Raw genomic sequence first — 18447 nt, 5'->3', positions numbered from 1 at the left:
ATTGGTGGACTCATTTCCACCCGCGGTTTTACCCACCTTCATTCGGGTTTTCCGCGTCACCATCTCTCTGTGTCACTCCCCTGAAACTCTCCATTTGGATTCATTTTTCTAACGGTCATACATTTATCTGGTTATCGTGGTCCCTGAATCCGACTTCGTCGCTAAGGAAAAATCTAGCATACAAAGTTTGTTGTGCTGGTTGACAATGACAGTTCAACCAACATTATCTTCAAAAGCGCCCTCGAAGGTATGGGTCTTTGTGACAAAGATATAACCAAAAAATCTACTGTCTTAGTTGGCTTCAGCGGAGAAGCACAACAAACTATTGGAGAAATCATGCTATCGACCTTAGCTAAAGACGTCAATCTGCCAACAAAGTTCAACGTCGTGGATTGTCCATCCGCTTACAATATCATCCTTGGCACACTCTGGATTCACAAGATGAAAGAAGTACCCTCGACGTATCATCAGACGCTGAAATTCCCTACCAAGTGGGGCGTTAAGGAGATCAAGAGCGAACAAAAGGCCGCTCGAGAATGCTACAGTTCATCGCTCAAACCTCCCAAAGCGTCCATTTAGCAATTAAAGAACGGAGCAGAGCCTGACGCGCCAGACGAGGAAAACGTAGATGAGGTGGTGCTCGATCCGACTTTCCAGATCGTGTCATCCGCATATATAGGAGCGACTTTGTCGTTGGATATGCACGAACAGGTAACTAATTTTTTAAAGACTAACCAAGACTTATTTGCCTGGGCCTATGAAGAGATGACAGGTATCAGCCTAGATGTTATCACGCATAAACCTAACGTCGACCCAGAGCATAAGTCGGTCAAGCAGAAATGACGAAAATTCGCACCTGAGCGCAATCAAACTATAAATGATGGAGTACATAAACTGATTGACACATGAAAGGTACGTGAGGTTAAATATCCTGACTGGCTGGCTATTGTTGTTGTAGTAAGAAATAAGAACGGCGAGTAGAGGGTTTGCATTGATTTCACAATCCTCAATAAGGCCTGTCCCAAAGATCCATTTCCCCTTACGCACATAGACGTGATGGTCAACGTGATGGTCGACGAGATAGCGGGGTACGAGCTCCTAACGTTTATGGACGCATACTCTAGTTACAACCAAATCCTTATGCACCAATTCGTCACTAACAAAGGTATGTATTGTTATAAAGTTATGCCTTTTGTAGTTAAGAATGCAGGTGCGACGTACCAGCGCCTCGCTAATCGAATGTTCAAAGATTAGTTAGGTGACACTATGGAGGTGTATATCGATGACATGTTAGTTAAGTCAAAATATGCGAACGAACATCTCCAGCAACTTTCCGAAGCATTCGACGTCCTCCAAAAATATGTTATGAAACTTAATCCTACTCAATGCACATTTGGAGTGGCTACAGGTAAATTCTTAGGTTACGTCGTGACACAATGGGGAATCGAGGCCAGTCCTGACCAAATTAAGGCGTTGATCAACATTCAATGTCCCAGAAACGTCAAAGAAGTGCAAAAATTAACTAGACATGTCGTTGCCCTAAATCATTTCATATCCAGGTCATCTGAGAAATGTCATCTATTCTACGATGTGTTGCGCAAATCCAAAGGGTTCGATTGGACTCAAAAGCACGAGGACGCGTTGCAAGCACTCAAGCAATATCTAACTTCTCCTCCATTGCTGTCGAAGCCCGGCGACAGTGAGACGCTCCAACTGTATTTAGCCGTCAGCAACATCTTAGTCAGCACCGTTCTGACGCGAGAAGCAGAAAGCCAGCAGCTTCCGATTTATAATGTCAGTAAGTTTGTGTTAGACTCATAGACCAGATATTCCTCTTTGTAAAAACTCATTTTAGCTTTAGTTACTGCTGTAAAAAAGTTAAGATATTATTTTGAAACTCATATTGTCATCGTCATGACTAACAATCCGATAAAGAATGTTCTGCGTAGGCCTGAATTGACAGGTCACATGGGTAAGTGGGCCATCACACTCAGTGGCTACGATATCAAATATCTTCCAAGAACGGTAATCAAGTCACAGGCCTTGGCTGATTTTGTGGTTAAATTTAGCCTAGGATTAGAGAAAATTGCAAAAGATGAAGTCGCCCAGATTAATCATGTCACTTATGACGCATAGACTTTTTTGTTGATGGATCTTCTAATTTTTGTGGCGTAGGTCTAGGTGTTGTCCTAAATTCGCCACAAGGGGACAAGATAGAGCAAGCTATATGTTGCGATTTCAAAGCGACAAATAACAAAGCTGAATATGAAGCGTTGATCGCAAGAATGGTCTTAGCAAGCGACTCAGGGGTAAAAGCATTAAAAGTCTATAGCGATTCATTGCTAAAAGTCAATCAACTCAAGGGCGAGTTCGCTGCTAAGGATTTCAAAATGGCGCTTTACCTAGAGCTCGTGCAAGGTAAAATTAAAATGTTTAATCCATTTGACATTGTGCGGATACCAAGAGACCAGAACACCCAACCAGACGCATTGGCTAATCTAGGATCATCTTTGAGAGACATATCTTTCATTTTCGTTCCCATCGTCCATCTTACAACACTGGTAATAAGCAAAGGTAAAGACATTATGGATACCGTAGCGACGGTAGAGAATAGCGACCAGGCATATGGCAACAACGATTTAGCAACGTATGACGCTGAGCCAAACCCCGATAACTTTGACGCGACACTAGGAAACGTTCCTACTACTGATGAGGTAAGTGTTAGTTGGACAAAACCTTTTTATTATTACTTAACTAACGACATACTCCCAACCGATAGAGTAGAAGCGCGCATACATCGTTGCAAAACATCTAGGTATGTCATTATCTAAGGAGTGTTGTTCAAAAAATCCGTCGGGGGCCTTATCTACATTGTTTAGAAAGGAACCAATGGCAAAAGGTCCTAGAAGATTTGCATGAAGGGACGTATGGAAATAACTCTAGAGGACGCACCATATCCAACAGAGTGCTAAGAATGGGCTATTATTGGCCAACAATGAAACAAGACGCGATCAGGTATGTCTCAAAGTGTGATAGTTGTCAGCGACACGCAGGTATGACATATAAACCTTGTGAAGTTCTGCATCCTTCTTTAACTTCATGGCTTTTTATGAAATGGAGAATGGACATAATTGGTAAATTACCTACAGCCCCAGGACATAAGGTCTTTATGTTAGCACTAATGGATTATGTCGTTGTATAGTGACGTGAGGTTGATGACATTCTAGCAAAAGACATTCACGCACAAACTAAGTCAACAGGCTCCAAACCAATTGTTCGAAATTAAAGGAATTGAGTTGTTCATTATTCGAGGGATTCACCAACGGCAATAAGATGACGTAAAAGTGCCTACAAGATAAGGATTCGGTTGGAGTTGAGTGAGTGTCATGCGGGGCATTTTTCGAGATTCTGGCAAGATCCATTAAAGACAATTTCGAGTTGTAGTACAAGTATTTAAGCTAAATAAGCCAAAGGAAAACTATCTAGGCACTGAGAGAAAAACACATACGAAAAAGGCATTGAGTATTCTTCATTTATATTCTATTTGTACTTAGATAAAAAAAAAGCTAAGTTTGTACAGATTGTCATTCACTTTAGGTGACGATTGCATATAGTGGATTGGTAGACTCTTTCCACTTGCGGTTTTTACCCACCTTCATTGGGGTTTTTTGCGTCACCATCTCTTTGTGTCACTCCTCTGAAACTCCCCATTTGCATTCATTTTTCTAATGGTCATATAGTTATTATCTGCATTTTACCATATTTAGAAAGTGTAACATCTATTTTGTTATGGAGAAAGTATATTGTTTATCGTGATGTTTAGTATATTCTCTTAGTCTACTCGTGTTTGGACTAGTCAACTGCTTAACACTACTCTAACGTATAAATGAGTAGAACGGTTGTTCATATGTTCTAATATTATAACCAATAACAATAATAACGAGTAGGCAATCGATTCCAAGGTGTATATAAATGACTCTATTATTATAACCATTATGATGGATATAAGCAGTTTGTAAATAGTTATGATGATAATGATAACAATAATAATAATAATAATAATAATAATATAATAATAATAATAATAATAATAATAATAATAATAATAATAAGGATTTTTTAACTCGAAGAATACAAACTTTGGGCCGTTCTCTCGCAATAATACAAACTTTTGATTATTTTTTAATAATACAAACTTTAGGCCAAAATTCCTCCAGTAAGTCAAGTTAACCTTTAACCTGTAAAACAGGTAGATTTTTTTTTTTTAACTCCAAAATCTCTTCCTCCTTCCCATAGCCAACCAACTGAAAATGTGAAACCCCACTCCCACCCCCTCCCCCACCTCCACGGCTCCACCCCCACGGATTAAACCACCATCACCACCCCCTCCCCCACCACGAAACCGCCTCAAACTCACCACCCACGAAACCGCCTCAAACTCACCACCCACAAAACCGCCTCAAACTCCCCCACCACGAAACCGCCTCAAACTCACCACCACGAAACCACTTCCCCAGAAGACGTAACTGTGCGAAATCGCCGACAACGACGACGTCTCCTCCTCCAATTCGCCGATAATATCAAAATGACCGCCATTTTCGAAGATCGTATTGATTTCGCGCGGTGATGGTGAGTTAGGGTTTGATTCCTTCCGCTTCGATTTGTGTCTGCGACGATTCGACTTGTTGTTGTGCGGGAGAGGATCTGATATGATTATTAAACTATGAAGTCTAGTAATCTAAGTTTTCTTCCAAGATTTTCGAACAACTTATTAAACACTCGAACCAAGATATGAATTTATCCAAGATCACTCCTGAAACTTGAATAAAGACTCTAAACACTCTTAAAAACACTCCTGAATTTAAGATGTTTAACACTAAGTATTCAACACTCCTGAAGAATAATTAATGGTTTTCAATTGCAAGCATACAAGCACACAATTAAAGAAGAAGGAAAATAACTCAAAATACTCTAAGTTTATTGAAGGAATTCGTCCCCTTTATATAGGGTACAAGCTAAGCTAATTCAACTAGGAAAATATAACTTTATCCTACTCCTACTTTATTTTGGACTCCTAATTAGACTCCTAAAGATAACATGTACAAGTCACATGTTTATCTTTTTAACAACTCTATCTTTTTAACTACTTAAACATAAAACAATAAAGATAAACATAGCAATCCTAATTCTACTAGGATTCTATGTAGCAAGCTAGGAGTAATCCTAATCAGAGTAGGACTCCTCTTCACTTCCTTTCCCCACGCCATGAGTAATCCTAAATGGATTAGGATTCCTCTTCCTCTAGCTTCCATGTTAGCACACAAGCCAAGACTTGGTTCTTGTTCTTGTTTTGGAACCCTAAAGTCTCCATGGTCAAGTCAATAGGCTCATGGTTAACCAATGCCTTTGCATCCATATCATTCTCCCCCTCCACAAAAGAATTTGCCCTCAAATTCTCATCATCATAGTAAGGAGATAGATCACCCACATTGAAAGTAGCATTGTGATCCATGAAATCATCCAAATCAAGCGTACATATACCATGAATTTTTGGCGTCGTTTATCACCATCTTCGGCTGCACAATATCTTAGGCTTTCCAAATCTTGATTTTTCCCTAATTGTAATTTATCCTTCCTAAAAAGAACATGTAAACTTTGGGAAAATCACGATCATCATCAACACTAGGCACCAAAGTTAAAGAAATTATAACTAAAGGCTCATATTTCTGCGAATCAACATTAGGTACCACTACTTCCTCATGAGAAACTTCAAAGTTCAAATCTTTATCCTTAGAACAAGAAAAAATTTCGATCTTTTCTTCATCCTCAACAATAGGAAGTTGTTGTTTTTCTTCATGTTGTCTGTCTTGAAGTTTTTGAACCAAATCATTCATTTCTTTAAACGTCTCCCTTACCGTCTCCCTTAGTCTAGCCAAGCTTTCCTTTTCCTCAGTTCGTGACTTTGCTAGTGCTTGCATAGCCATGGCAAGCTCATCCATCTCGAATGTCATGGTTAAATGGTCTTTGATGGTTGCTACTCCTTTATTGAACTTCAAGAATGGATCTTGGACGTCAAAGATGTCATCTTGGACATGAAAGATTGATTCTTGGATGTAAAAAGTGTAATCTTGGATGTATAACCACTTCTTGAACCTTGTTTTGTATCACCCCAACTAAGAACTTCGTAACTTCCTCAAAACAAACCCAAACCTTATGAAATTTTGACACAATCTAGATTTGTATGTTTTAAGATTCCAGTTAAAATTTCGTGGTCAAATTCGTTCTCAATTGCTGGCAATCCTCGTTTTAATATCGCTGTTCTTGATTCCAGCGATTCTTGCACGACTTTAAAGAAGAGTCTCGAAAATTTATCAAATATCCTCAAAAATTTGTCACATTTTAACACAATAAACTAGACAGGATGTAGTCCAGTTTAGGATCAAAAATCATCAAAAAACTCGAAATATTATGGGAGATCTAGTCGTTCAAATATCACCTTAAGTTCTTGCGAAACTGCCAGGAATTTCCGTCTAATGTCGAGGGCTGTTGCGGCTTTGTCTCTCGTCCAAATTCAATGAAATTTTAACACAATACTCTCATATATGTCTAATATGTTTCCACCAAATTTCACGCAAAAATTCCTATTCTAGCTCTGATACCACTTGATATGATTACTAAACTATGAAGTCTAGTAATCTAAGTTTTCTTCCAAGATTTTCGAACAACTTATTAAACACTCGAACCAAGATATGAATTTATCCAAGATCACTCCTGAAACTTGAATAAAGACTCTAAACACTCTTAAAAACACTCCTGAATTTAAGATGTTTAACACTAAGTATTCAACACTACTGAAGAATAATTAATGGTTTTCAATTGCAAGCATACAAGCACACAATTAAAGAACAAGGAAAATAACTCAAAATACTCTAAGTTTATTGAAGGAATTCGTCCCCTTTATATTAGGGTACAAGCTAGGCTAATTCAACTAGGAAAATATAACTTTATCCTACTCCTACTTTATTTTGGACTCCTAATTAGACTCCTAAAGATAACATGTACAAGTCACATGTTTATCTTTTAACAACTCTATCTTTTTAACTACTTAAACATAAAACAATAAAGATAAACATAGCAATCCTAATTCTACTAGGATTCTATGTAGCAAGCTAGGAGTAATCCTAATCAGAGTAGGACTCCTCTTCACTTCCTTTCCCCACGCCATGAGTAATCCTAAATGGATTAGGATTCCTCTTCCTCTAGCTTCCATGTTAGCACACAAGCCAAGACTTGGTTCTTGTTCTTGTTTTGGAACCCTAAAGTCTCCATGGTCAAGTCAATAGGCTCATGGTTAACCAATGCCTTTGCATCCATATCATTTGAGTTCGAGCGATCGAGAATGGCGTCGGAGTTGACTGGAGATGTTGAAGATATCATGAAGGTGATGGTCGTCGGAGGGGTGCGGTGTGGTTTCGCGGTGGGGGAGGGGCCAGAAATGGGGGTTGGTTGTCGAAGAGGTGCGGTGTGGTTTAGGGGTGGGGGGAGGGGCCACAGGTGGTCGTCGGACGGGTGCGGTGTGGTTTCGGGGTGGGGGAGGGGCCAGAGATGGGGGGTTGGTCGTCGGAGGGATGCGGTGTGCAGGTAGGGAGGGGTTGGGGACAGGGCCTGGGTTGGGGGTGGGTGGGGTTGGGGTGGGATGGAGTAGTGAGAAAGAGAATGAAGGGGGGGAGTAGGAGAAGAAAGAAAAAAAAAAGAAAAATTTTGTTTTTTTTTCCTAAATTTTAAAAATCATCCAATCAAATAAAGACACGTGTCCTAGAGGTGCCACGTCATCTTGATTACCTCCTACAATAAGTTACCAACCGGTATTAACCTACTGGAGGAATTTTGGCCTAAAGTTTGTATTATTAAAAAATAATCAAAAGTTTGTATCATTGCGAGAGAACGGCCCAAAGTTTGTATTATTACATTTAAAAAATCCTAATAATAAACAAAAAGCGATGCTGATAATAATAATGATACAAATAATATCAAAAATAGAAATAAAGCAAATAATAACAATAATAATACACATAAGAACAGAAATACTAACAATAATAATAATAATACAGATACTAACAATAACAGTAGCAACAACGCTAATAATAACAATAATACTAACAAACATAACGCGGTATATATGTATTATATTGTGACTACATATGATAAAGTATAAACTCATTTCTCTTTGTCGCCTGAAAATTCAAGATAACAATACTCCATTTAAGTTCATCATCGTTATGATGACAATAACAAGTAGTCATTATCAACTCAATTTAATATAATTTATATCGTTACACTATAAGGTCATTTAAGTGGATATAATCAAACTATTGCATAATTGAGTAATAGTTGTATACATAACATTATAAGAAGTCTAGTTTAAGAAGTAAATAACCATAGAGCTGTAGAGAATTAGAGATGGTAACTTAGCAGGAGATATTGCGTCTAATTATTTCAATAATGTAGTTTGTTATAACAATAGGGATTTGTTAAATTACTATATCTTTTTGTATATTAACAAGATCCCAAGCTTCTAATATACATATTTATAATCTCATTAAAAATATTAACAATGTGTAGCTACTAGGAATCGAATACATCACCTTTGAAATGAAATGTGAGAGTTTAACCACCAATCTATTACAATTTTAATGGTTAATATTTCAAAATAAAGCATAATAAATCTATACAAATTTATTAAAAGGCATATGTGACAATGTATACACGCCACGTGCCACCTTTGTTACTCCACTAGAATTGTCCAATGTGTACATAAGTCATGTCAATTAACAAAAGTAAAATTACCTTGCAGCAATATTTGACCCCGTGACCTCTTGCTATTATACATGACATAATTATCATCTCAACCAACTTTTAATCATACTTTAAGTGTCCACATTATTATATTTGTACCTTTTAAATGTTGAGTTTTCCTTAATGGCCTGTTTGGATTCTGGAATTTCATTTGAAATTCTGGAATTGGGCCAAATCACTTGTTTGGATCATCTAAGAATTTGGAATTGTATTTGACCCAAATCCAAGACTCATAAGAAGTAAGGCATAATTGGAGAATTTGAAATCCAACCAAAACATATGTCATTTCAAATCCAAAATAAGTGTCAATTTATTTCTATCTCCTCTCTCATCACTCTCCCCCTTCTTCTCTCCCCCACCATTAACAATACCATTACAAACATCTCTCATCACTCTCCCTCTTCTTCTCTCTCCCACCATTAACAATACCATTACAAACATGTTCAAATTATGCATTTGAAATTCCTAATTTTTCCCAAACAAATCATTTGGAGTTGAATGTGGGGATTTACAATTCTAGAATTGAAATTCTAGAATTGAAATAAAATCCATGTTCCCAAACACAACCTAATATATTTTAATGGGAATGGAAAAAAATACATATCAAGTTCGGAAAACAATACTAACTCGGGGTAACGTCCGGGCCCAAATATTATAATTATGTGTAACTATAAAGACAATCAACTTTTTTGAATTTTATGGAGTCTTAATAGGGTAATAACATTGTCTTACCCCAATTCTATTGACATTGTATTTTTTTACATAATTCCTTAAAATTTTCTTTAAACAACTTATCATACCATGCCGTCCATATGTAATTTCTCACTTGACAGATCATTACGAAAAGCTAATACATATTTGATAATTGTAACTGACTCAGGGTATTGCCCGGGTAAATACTAGTTATTACACATCAAACTAAATGTTATCTAAGATGTTCTAAATAGATATGCTTGAACTTTTTAAAAAAAATAGTGCTCTCCATCACTTTTCTAACATCTGAAGTACTTAATTAAGAAAGAAATTGAAATCCCAAGATAGAATTATCAGTAATATCAAGTAAATAATCTAAGACTTCAATTTCATTAATATTTGACCATGTTTTGTTTATGCACTAATGACTTATCTTTCTCGACTAAATGAACAAGAAGTGCACAAATGGACAACCAAAAGACTCCCACATCGATGATATATGTAAGAATATGTTCTGAAGGAACTATAAAAGGTTAGTGCTGAAACTGGAATAAGCCACCTTTCTCCGCTTCTCGGCCTTTTGGCTAAGATCAAATGTAGTATTTAATAAATGGGCCAATGGCCTACCAACGATATTAAAGTCATTTTTTAAGGGGAAGTTCCACCATATTAGCTTGTTATTGGACCCTTTTAAGCCTTAACCAAAGCCTAACCGTAGTATAGATCTCGACTTTAGGTTGGAACTGCATACTATTCTTGCCTATATGACATTATTGATTCCCTGTTTGCTATATTCGACATGCTTTCCTCTTGTATTTCCCCTCGAATTAGGCTAGAAATCATCAAAAAACCAACACATCTAGTTTGCTTACTCTACATTTAAGTTGACATATAGACCTCTCAAAGATCTAGTCATTCAGTCCAGTGTGCTTGCGTTGTCTAGTCCATGTCAGCATATGCATATAGTTAGGCCCATATATCCATGTTGGTAAATTCCATACTATTCCAAAACCCATATGTTTTTCAAACCCTCAACCTCAAAATCATTTTTAATTTCCATTTCTCATTTCCCAAATCATTTCTAAACACTTACAAGTAAAGTCCATTTGATTTTTGTTCAGGACAGGTTGTGAGGTTACAGCTTGAAAACTCCCGACATAGAGGAAAAAAGGTTAATCCACTTCCAGACTCGTCCAAAGAAACATCACTTTTTAGATAAGTCGACTGAAACTTCTAAATCGTCCAAAAACGAGAGATACTTCTAAACAACTCAATGTCATTATGGCCCAACTCAAATTGATGAACTCTTGTCTTTAGGAACAAGACAAAGAGCTCAAAATACTAAGTGGGAAACTGACAACTGCGGAAGAAGAATCATAAGCGACTCCACCATCACCACCTTTGTTAAGTCCAAGACTGACTTGAGGTTTGAAAAACTCGAGCAATTAATCTAGTCAATTCCTGAACTCGAGTGTCAGGATCATGGCCATGACATCATTGATCTTCAATTAAAGAGAAAGCTACCTCAAAAGATAGCATCTGCTAACCTCTTAAAATTTAAGGCGGTTGAAGACCCAGACAATCATTTGAAAGCCTTGTCCATCTCTATGGCTCTCAAATGCATGAGCAAAGACCTATTTAATTATGTCTTTCCTTGACCTTGATAGCACATCCATCCAAGTGGTTTAGATTGTTGAACAAAGTTAAGTTACACGACTGGGACTACATCAAAGAAAAGTTCCACCAGCTATATTAGTAGAACACTTAGCTTCTTATTGGTCTTGTGAGTTAGAATTAACCAAACAAACTACAACGAAGACTTCGTCACCTTCCTCAATATGTGGAGGGAAAATGCCACACAAATAACTAATAGGCCATCTGAAGAGAATCAACCTCGACAGATAATTCGTAGCTTGTAATCCAAGTATAAAGATCACATCAAATTCCAACCTATAGTCTTTCACAAAGCTCTACAAGGCTAGTCTGCTAATAGAAGAATAGGGAAGAGCCTCAAAAGATAAGGGTTACGACAACAATAACTCTTCTGATCTAAGAAAAATAACAACAACCCTTCTGGTTCCAAAAGTAATGAAGTTAATGTTCTAAACACTAAAAATAAGGGTTATCACACACGAAAACCCCAAAGAACCTTTACTCCCCCCTTGGCATGACTTTAGAGGAAGCCTTCAATAGGCTTCATGCAAGAAGCACTATATCCTATTGATTGGTCCTACTCCAAACCCTGCACCTTAGAAGAGATTTCTAAATGGAACCCTGACTCCTACTGCAAATATCCTGCAGGATATGGTCGATGATGGTAGACTTTCGATCCCGCCTACAGCAAAGGTCAATGCCAGGCAAAAAAAAAGTCAGTGGATTGTCTTAACAGTGTTGGGGATTAGTAATTTATTGCTAGTTTTAGGTTGAGTCGGGGATTCCTTCCCCCCACTTTTATTTCCTTGTCGAGTTTGTGACATCTCAGATTTGATCTTGTCAGCCTGATGTTCTATTTATTTCTAATTAATAAAATAAATGCATTTTCTTTTCATTTGCATTGACATTCCACCATTGTTTTTTTTGCTTCTAATTCAATGATAAATTTTAAAACAATCAAATGACCTTGATTAATAAAATAAATTAAATAATGAAAAAATGGAAATATTTGTATTATGAGTTATTTCCCTCTCCCTCGAATGTTCCTAAAAGCCATCATCCATAAGTTATCTCCATGCAACCCACTTAAAAGTAAATCCCTTAAGCTGTCATCTCCATGATCCTTAGCCAAGTAATCCTTTCAAATCAAAATCCCACAAAAACCCCTCAAACCTTCCAATACCTAAACTATAAAAAATTATGTGCAAACCTCAATAAAATAAAAAATATATCAATGTCAGGCCAAATAAAAAGTCGAAACAGATTCAAAGCGCAAAAACAGAAAGCAAAAGCAAAACGTACAAAGCAAAATGGAAAAAAGAGAGTCAAAGATAGAAAGTCAAAGTCAAGCTGGGGGCTTGCACACAAGTTCTATCCCTTATTGGAAACCCTTCAATCCATCAAGAACCTAAAAATAATAAAAACTGTCAGCCTTACATCATCATTAAAAAAACAAGTCATAACCCTTATCTTGGCCCATATAATCAAAGACATAATCCTTACCTTAGACCCATCGAATTAAAACGTAATCAAAACCTCAAGCCTTTCAACCCTCATATCAACCCTAACTCCTTTTCCAAGGTATGTCCAAGCCCTCTAGGTTAGTAACCCAAAATGGTGACCTAATCAAATTTAGGGAACAAAAAGAATATCGAAGCATGAACTACCAATGATCTGTTTCCACAATGATACATAGTAATCCTCATCTCGAGGTCCTACCGCTTCAATAAAATGAAATATAATCAAGGTCTCATGATTGACTATTTAGGATTCAGAAGCATGCTCTTTCTAGATCTCGACATAGATTCGATTCTAAATCTAGGCACGTTAAAGCATTTTCCCACCTATACCTATTTGAGTCGCAAAATTAAAACTTTTTTTAAAAATTCAAATTCTCTTTGTCCCTAAAGGACTCTCTGATACATCCCAAGTCTCTGGCAATATCTAACTTTGCCTACATTCACTCCCTAGTGAAGAAAATTTGAATGCTCCTCTGATTGCTCAATTCAAGTCAACTAGCTTCTAATTAAAGCTTATGATGCCTAATTTAAGACAACCTTTTCCAAAGTGGGGGCTTCATATATTTGTGGTGTTTCCTTTAAATCAAACGGCTGGAGAGTTGTAATCTGCGGATCTCATTAGTGGACCCTGATTTCTGTCAAAATAATTTTCGAAAATCAACCTATATATCTCCCTCCAGTCAATCTATCTCTTTCTATACTCCAAACCTCCTAAATTTTCAAAACCCTAACCTTGCATAGCATCTTTATCTATCTTTTATTTAGTTTTTCATAATCCTGACCTTACATTACGTCTCATGCGTCCTTAGAGATTCTAAGTTTTCATGATTGCATCATTGGTGCATCTTTATCTGAGTTGTTTGCACCTATATGCTAACATCTTTTCATGTAGGAACACGCTTCTTTTGCTCCTCTCCGTGTGATTTTCAGATTTATTTGTTGTAAATTGGCCTATTTTCGGCGAATGCTTTCATGAACTTTTTGCACGCATTTGAACGACATATTTCATAATACTTTACATCCAAAACATCAAACACATATTCAAACTCCATTAATTTCATATTTCAATCATTAAAATTGCTCCTCTTAGGGATGATTATACTAGACCCAGGAGACAAAGGTATAACTCTTGACGATTATTTCCAAGTAATTCCTTATTTTACTAACATTCTGTTTGTCATGATTTATATCCTCAAAGAGATCGTGCTTTTTTTGTATATTCTAACACCTCTACATCTTCAGTCTTTTATTTTATATTTCTATATCATATTCATATGCATGCTTGTATGCTTGTATGCTTGTATGCTTTCATCACCTCACATGTCTATTTTTGCTAATCAAAGACCTAAATAAATGTTCTAATGCTAAATTCATATAATTTGGACAACTGGATTATGTTTTTCGTAATTTTGATTGCATAAACAATATATCGCCAAAATTTGGTCTTTTGTGTTTGATCAACCAATATAAATTAATTTTAGATTGCATAAACATATTACTTGATTGTTTAATTGCATAAATCTAGATGAAATGTACTATGTAGAGGCCAATAACGAGCAAATTTGAATCTTGATTATATTCTTACCCTCACCCCTGAACTCAATCTTTAGTTCATTGACCAATTATGTAGTCCTGACCAGGAAATCTACATTGGATAAGTCACTAAGATGTCCATATGGTTTCCCAACTATTCAATTACGTTTATGATTAGTATTCCTTCAAATACTTATTGATAGATTCTTTATTTAAAAACAAAACATTTACAATGAGTTAGTCAAATATGCGCTCATCACGTGTAGGCAATTATAACACACATGCACCAATAAATAAAACTCATTCAATTAGGTTTCAGGATATAACTTCTTAAGATGATTTCCTATACTATACTCTAAATATATTCCTCTAATACTCCAAATCCGAACACTGAAAAAACACAACCTTTAATCTTCATCGATCTCCAAGCTGCAAGATTGCTCTTCCTGGGATCGTTATTCAAGACCTATGCGACAAAGTTATATTCATGAGTGTCCTTAATATTTTTATTCCTATTTAATTTGTTGAAGGTATTAAAAAGTTTTTCGTAATGTAATCATTAATGATTTATGTTCCTTTGTATATTATGCATCTCTAATCTCTCTTCCTTTATTATATTATTGATATATTCATGCTTGTGTGCTTAATGCTTTCATCTTCTTTCATCATCTCATATGTTTATTTTTGCTTTTCAAATAACGAAATAAATGTCCAAACATTAAAGTGAGATAATTTGGACAATTGGATTAAGTTTCTAGTAATTTGATTGCTTAAAGGACATATCACAAAAATCAGTGTTTTATTTTTTAAATAAACCAACATAGATTAATTTTGTAATGCGCGAACATATCGTTGGTTGTATGTTTGTATAAAACTAGGACATGAATCATATTAGGTAGAGGCCAACAAGGGGAAATTTGAAACCTGATCATATTCGTACCATGACCTCCAACCTTTGTTTTATTGACCAATTATGAAGTCATGAAAGAAAAATCTACATTAGATAATTCTCTAAGATGTCTTTATGGTTTCCCGAATATCCAATTAGGTTTATAAGTGTTCCTTTAAAAACTTGTTGGCGATTTCTTTTTAAAATTAAATTTCAAAATTAAATGTTTACAATGAGTTATTCAAATTTGCGCTCCCGCCATGTAGGTAATAAAAATATGCCTATATTGAGTAATCTGGATCCACATAAAGAGTCTTCTTTGCCTTTGCCTTTGCTTTTTCTTTTTCTTTTCCTTTGGTTTTATCCTTCCCCTTCTTCTTGTTTTTCTCCTTAACAACCACATGTTTAATCCTAGTTTTGCTTCTAAATGGCTTCTTTGCAGAAGATAAGCCAATTGTTGGGGATCTTACAGTTTCAAAGAGTAGAGGATTGAAAAAATAATTACTTTAGAATCTATGAACCTAGGACTCCTATTGTTTTATGGGGGATGAGACAATAAAGACATCATCATCAAATTTGTGCGAACAAGTGCGTGTTGTGATGCCTTGGATCTAAGGCTATTACTCTTTCAAACTTAACTTTCACTGGTTTAGGTGACGGGGAAATTTGGAACTTTTTCTCACTTGAAGTTTGGAGGATTTAGGCTTTGATGTTTGGCTTTGTTGAGTATCATATGACAAACTTGGGGCTGTTAGATTTTGTGGGAGGCCCTTCCTCTAAAGGAGTTCAAAATAACCTGACCAGTCAACTCGCTGACCCGCCAAAAAAAGACTGGGTAATTTTTTGAAATTTTACAATTTTCTCGCGGGTAGGTCACAGACCGATTTTTTTTGTCAGACAGGTGGAAAAATATTGATTTTGAACTTATACTACTGGGCATTGGCCTACTGCATTGCTATCATTGTTTTAAACCTAACCTATCTCACAAAATCATCAAGTAATTAGATTAATTTTCCAGTATAGAACCCTTAAAATTGCTTTGTTAATCATGAAAATGCTGGAATTGGATTATTCTAATCAAATTGTTATAAGTCGCCCAACGAATGATGTTATCGAGAATCAATTTTAATTTTCTATAAATTATAGCAGCCACACACATCGAAATAGATAGGATGAAGAGGGGTAGTGTTTATGCTAGATTTCGCCTTAGCGACGAAGTCTGATTCAGGGACCACGTCAACCAGCCAAATAGATGTACATCACACTTCTTTTTTACGCAACAATCTCTCTCATCTCTCTCCTGTCACATGGGTCTCCTTTTTTCTTTCTCTCTATCTCTTCTCTTTAAAAAATTGCCTAAAAACACTAGTGGAAAAAAAGCCCATCTGATGCGGTCAAAACCAGGCTTACAGATGTGGTTTTGGTCAGCATCAGATGGGTCCACAACAACTAACAACAAAAACTGATGCGGTTAAAAACCGCATGATCAGTATAATGAGAATCTAATGCGGTTCTTAACATGACCGCATCAGATTGTGGGGTTTTTGAAAAATATAAAAGAAATTACAAGTAGTAGGCCAGCCAGCAGCGAATGAAACAAAACAGAAACCAATTTATAACACCCACAAGCAAGATGTATGAACCAAATTGAAAACGAAAAATGAAAATTGGCAACGAAATAATACTGAAAACGAAATACTCCCTCCGTTTTTTTTAGATGTAACATATTGACTTTGGGCACTATTCATTCAATACACTTTGACCACTAATTGTTATTTATACATAAGAAAAAATATAGTCATGTGGGATCTTGTTTGATTCGTCACAGTATACACTTTCCAAATATATATTTTTTATAATTTTTACTTTGATCCAATTGGAGATATTATCGGTCAAAGTTGTGCCTCGGCAAATATGAAAAGTCCAATATTACATCTAAAAAAACGGAGGGAGTATTAAATAAGTAAACTATACTAATCTATACTAATCGAAAGACAAAAAATTGAAATATTAAACGAATCTATACATAATAATGACATTAATTAGGAACGAAATTAAAATGAAAATTAAATAACTAAACTATACTTAAAATTGAAAAACCGAAAAAAAAACAAATCTGATAATCGAAAAATGTTGAACAATATAAATTAAAACTGAAAAATCGAAAATATTTAAATAAATCAAACAAGATAACAAATCTAAACCCTAAATTACATGCGAAATTAAATTCATCATCTTCGTCTCTTCATGTTCTTTTTCGTCTCTTCTTCTTCCTCTTCGTTTTCGTCTCATCCTTTTCGTCTCGTCGTGCGATGCGGTGGAGATGGTGGTTCGTCCTTTTCGTCTCGTCGTGTGATGCGGTGGCGATGGTGGTTGGTGAAGCGATGGGTGGTGAAGCGACGAAGAAGGAGAAGGTGGTGAAGCGACGACGAAGATATGGTTCGTGGTGGACGCAAATGGTGGTGGTGGTTCAGTAGGGAGAAGGGAGTATGGAGGAAAGAGAAAAAGTCGGTAGAGAGAGGAGAGAGAATTTGAAATGTTTAGGGTTAGGGTTATAAGAGAGGGGCTGGGTTGGGGTTAGAGAGAAATGGACGCCACAAGAGAATTGGGCTTGGGCTTGGGCCTGGACCTGGGACGCGGTTTTTTTAGGATTTAATAAGGGTAATGTTAAGGGCTACATATAAGCATTAAATACATTTCTTTAAATGGAAACAGTTTAAAAATTCAAGACACATTTTCACATCAACTGAGGTAATAAATGCTTGATTCAATATTTTATTTCCATTTTAAGCACCTTATACATAGCCCTAAGGGCTACATATATCATTTTCCATTTAATAATGCTAAAATCTTATGCGGTCCTTGAAGAACCGCATCAGATTTAAGAAAATCGCAGCGCTTTTTTTAAATCTGATGCGGTTCTTCGAGGACCGCATCAAATGTTTTTGCCAAATTTTCCCTTTCATTTTTGGTTGATTTTCGGATGCGGTTTTACAAAAACCGCATCTGTTACTAAGTGACATATAAGGTTTTTTCCACTAGTGAAAAGTGTGTTTCTAAAAGTGTAACATTTATTTTGTTACAGAGGAAGAAATATTTTTATTAGTTTTTCATTATCATCTATAGATTTACCGCAAACACGCATACGTTTATAGTAGTCAATGTATGATTCGTTTACAAAATTAAAATTAATCATGCTTTATAGTAGTCAATGTATAATAACTCGATCTTGAAACTATTTGATAAGTGATAATTAGATGATAAACAAGTTAACAACATGATATAAAAATGACATAATCCGAA

The 18447-nt window shown here is 36.0% G+C and overlaps 1 pseudogene; it reads left to right on the top strand.

The window, feature by feature from the left end:
* Positions 1-10113: 10113 nt before the first annotated feature.
* Positions 10114-10266, top strand: LOC125497233 (U2 spliceosomal RNA; annotated as a pseudogene).
* Positions 10267-18447: the final 8181 nt, after the last annotated feature.

The sequence above is a fragment of the Beta vulgaris genome, chromosome 4 (assembly GCF_026745355.1).
Source record: "Beta vulgaris subsp. vulgaris cultivar EL10 chromosome 4, EL10.2, whole genome shotgun sequence".
NCBI classification, from domain to species: domain Eukaryota; kingdom Viridiplantae; phylum Streptophyta; class Magnoliopsida; order Caryophyllales; family Amaranthaceae; genus Beta; species Beta vulgaris.
The sequence above is the reverse complement of the archived record's forward strand: the minus strand, read 5'-3'. Positions and strand labels throughout refer to the sequence as shown.